The following is a 4,094-nucleotide window of genomic DNA, read 5'->3' as shown; positions in this document are numbered from 1 at the left end:
GAATAAATGTGTTTACAAAGGTCATGACAATATTAATTTCTCAGTGAACGATGATGACGACGATGATGTTTGTAATGAAACTAAGACATATCAATTAGTTAGATGGATATCACCATCTAAAGCTGTATGGCGGAATTTTGGATTTCCTATTTTCGATATGAATTCATCTATTATTTCTTTTCTACTCCATCTTAAAAATCACCATTCCATTACATATAGAAAATTTTATTAATTATAAGAAATTACAGACAATGATTAATTCTAGAATCGATATTAACATAATATTTTTGTATGACCATTTCCAACAAATATTTCCCTAGAATTTTGTATGGAATTCACAAAAAAAAACAATGGTCTGAAAGGAAAAAGAGTCATTCAATATGAATAATTGGTGTTATAAGAAGAGAAAGATATTGCTACAAAAATTATTAAATCGTGTAAGAAGTGCAACATTAGTTCAAAATTTAAAAGTCGTTAATAAGTTTGACGAAAAGAAAACAACTCCCAATTCCAAAATGTGTTGAAGACTATTAAAACTAGTTCTACCGAAAACAAACCGATTTTATACAATAATGAAGCAATTCCTTATTTGAAATCACATTATGGAGAACTAGAAGACATAGTATTGATGAAATGAAACCAATTTGAAGTAGTTGAAGCACGTACCTTAGGACTGAACAAGGAAATCGTCAAACTACAAAATTGAACCAAAACCATTGTTTGGTTCCAAGTGGATCCGTCAAGTTTTGATTTTAAATCGAACCAAACCCCTTCTAGGTGGTTTGGTTTAAGTTTTAATCTTTACAAACCGTTTCAAACTGCCAAACCGTTTATCAAAAAAATGGAAATTAATTAGTCTAAATTTTATTTAGCCCAATTAAAATTTAACACATTTTCAGTTAAAGATATATATTTATATTAGACATAATTCAATTAAACTCAATTCGATAATTATACATTTCAGTTAATTAATTAAATCATATTCAAATACCCATCAGTCATCACAATTATGAATGTAAAACTCTTAGATTCGGTAAAGTGTTGAACAACTACTGCTAAACCATATTTATCGATCATTCATTACAATTGAGTAGACAATTAAATCTAGTTTTTAATTCAAACTTGCACATATCATTTCCTTCTACTAATAATTTTCTCAAAATTTGCCTAAATTCAAGTGAAATTATCTAAATTCTTTAATTTTCTAGTAATTTTTCTATGCTTTTATTGGTATTTATGTTGTTTTGTTCTAATAATTGTTAGGCTCCTTTAAAGTAATTCGCTAATATTTGGATGGAGTAGAGTGATTGAATTATTCACAAAAAGTCACAGTAACTAGGTATTATTGTATTTGAATTTTTTTATTCATTTTGTCTTATTATTTATTTTATATCATTTAACTATAATCAATGTATTCATGTACTATATGTTTATGAAGAGAATGAATCGTGTATTACAATAGGAAATGGACACTATTAATATCGACTAAGAGTTTAAAATATTTATATCATGTTATTGCATTATAATGGTTATATTATATAACTTTGATTTGTAATTTTTTAGATAATACAATTTATGATTTAACGTATTTGATAATATTAATTTTTTCATTGTTAAACTGTCGTATCAAATTGAACTAAATCGGAAAAAATGGTTTGGATTGATTTGGTTTGGGAAAATTTCAAATCACTTTAAACGGTTTAGTATGAAAATTTGTCTCTCACTGCTCAAATTGAACCATGCTCACTCTTGATGTACCTTATTTAAAAATATGTCATCTCGTAGAATAAATGACGATTAAATATAGTGACTCCACATTGCAAGAGATGATATTATGATAGCAATATTATCTTAAGCATTGCATACTTGGAAAACACATATTATTACTACCTATGATGTACAAAAACATCATAAATAATTTCAACAATAAGTTCCCTTTAAAAAAGAGAGAGAGAGAGAGAGAGAGAGAGAGAGAGAATAGGGAATAAAAATTAATAAACTTATGTGTGTTTTATTAAGAACCAAAACCCTATATTTATATGGAAAAATTAGAGATACAACGGTAATAATTTTTATGGCTGCAGGGATATAATTGTCATTCACTATAAACTTATCACACAACACTCCTCCTTGAATAACACATTAGAAAATATCCTTCTCGTTAAAATCTTGTTTGATAAAAAAATTCAATGGTACAAAAACTAAAACGAAAAAAAAAGAATACAGTTATTTTGGAATATTAAAAATAAAAGTTGTCCCACTAAAACCTTGCTAGGAAAATTCAATAGTTTAAAACCTAAACGAAAGAAAAAGAGTATAGCTACTCCTGATGATGTTGATCACAAAAAATATTTGAGTCGATGCATTCCAATCTCATGAACCAATTTCTTAAATGTAGATGTCGGCAGTAACTTTGTGAATAAATCGGCCACATTGTCGTTTGAGCAAATTTGTTGGACATCGATATTGCCTTTTTTTGAAACTCGTGTATATGAATGAATTTTGGAAAAAATATGTTTTTTTCTATCACCTTTGATATAGCCTCATTTGAGTTGTGCTATACAAACTACATTATTTTCATACAAAATTATTAACTTATCGTTTGTTGAAGTTAACCCGTATGATGCTTGAATATGATGGGTGAAGTTTCTCAATAATATATTGTCAGTCTGTTTCATGGATTGCAATAATTTCAGAATGATTTGAGGATATTACTGTCAAGATTGTTTCACAAGTCTCTATGATATAATTGTTTCTCCACATGTAAATACATATCTTGTTTGTGATTTAGTTTTATGTGGATTAGAGAAATAACATACATTTGCATGTCCTACTAAAGCAAATTTCGAGAATAAAATAATCCTAAAATCTCAAATGAATAGAACCCTTTAGGGAACGAAAAATATGTTTAACATCATTTCAATGTCTTTGAGTTGATATAGAGCTATATTTTGAAAGGAGATTTATAGACAGTTTGCAATATAAGTTAATACTCCAATTGTACTAAAGTATGATACTTCAAGACCAAGAACATTTTCTCCGTCTCCAAATGGACGAAATTGATCTTTTTACATCAAGTACCCAAACAACCATAGGTAATGTTTTAAGACTTTTTCTGTATACGTAGATTAGTGAACGGATAATCCTTCTGTGAAATGCTCGATTTATAATCTGAGACAAAATTTTGTTTTTCCCAAATTCTTTATCTTAAATTCATTTTTCAAATAATAAACAATTTTGTTGAGCTCTTCAAGAGTTTGAATTAAATTTAAATTTTCAACAAAATTGCCACAACTGTAAATTAAATATTTGTTTTCTTTATAAAAATACATAGGCATACATTGTCATTTTTATAACCCTCATGCAATAAATATTCGCTAAGGCAATTGTACCAAATGCGTTCGAATTGTTTTAATTCATATAACGATCTTTGCAATTTAATTAAAAACACTGTTATCTGGAATGTATCGTTTATTTTTGACACTTTAAGTCATTTAGGGGCTTACATTCATAAGGTACGTATCAAGCATTTGTGACACAATCAAATTAATTAAAAATCTAAAAGTGATGGTGTCCATTACGGGGATTATGTTTCCTCATAATTAATTCTTGATCTTTGTGAGAAACCTTGTGCTACGAGTTGAACTTTGTATCTTGTAATTTCATTATTTTCATTTCTCTTTCGTACAAAAATCTAGTTGTATCATACAGGGACTACATATTTAGGTGTTCGAACTACAGGTCTAGACACTTTTCGTTTCTCTAAAGAATTTAATTACGCTTGTATGTCCTCTTTTCATCTGGGCCAGTCATTTCTATTTTGACAGTGTTTAACAGATAGTAGTTCAAGATCCTCATTTTGCATAATATCAATAGTCACACTCAAGATGAAAATATTGTCTATACAATATTATTTCATTCCCGTAATTTATGAAATAACATATAATTTATTAAAATATCATTATTTTCGGACACTTGTAGTTTTTTAGGAACTATATTTTCAATATTTGATTGATCAATTTTTTCTAATATTATTTCTTCCGTAGTTTTTGGTTGATTTTTCTTGTACTTTTCTTTTTGAAGTACGGAGTCTT

This window comes from Olea europaea, chromosome 1 (assembly GCF_002742605.1).
Source record: "Olea europaea var. sylvestris chromosome 1, O_europaea_v1, whole genome shotgun sequence".
Lineage (NCBI taxonomy): Eukaryota > Viridiplantae > Streptophyta > Magnoliopsida > Lamiales > Oleaceae > Olea > Olea europaea.
This window is presented reverse-complemented; position numbering follows the sequence as displayed.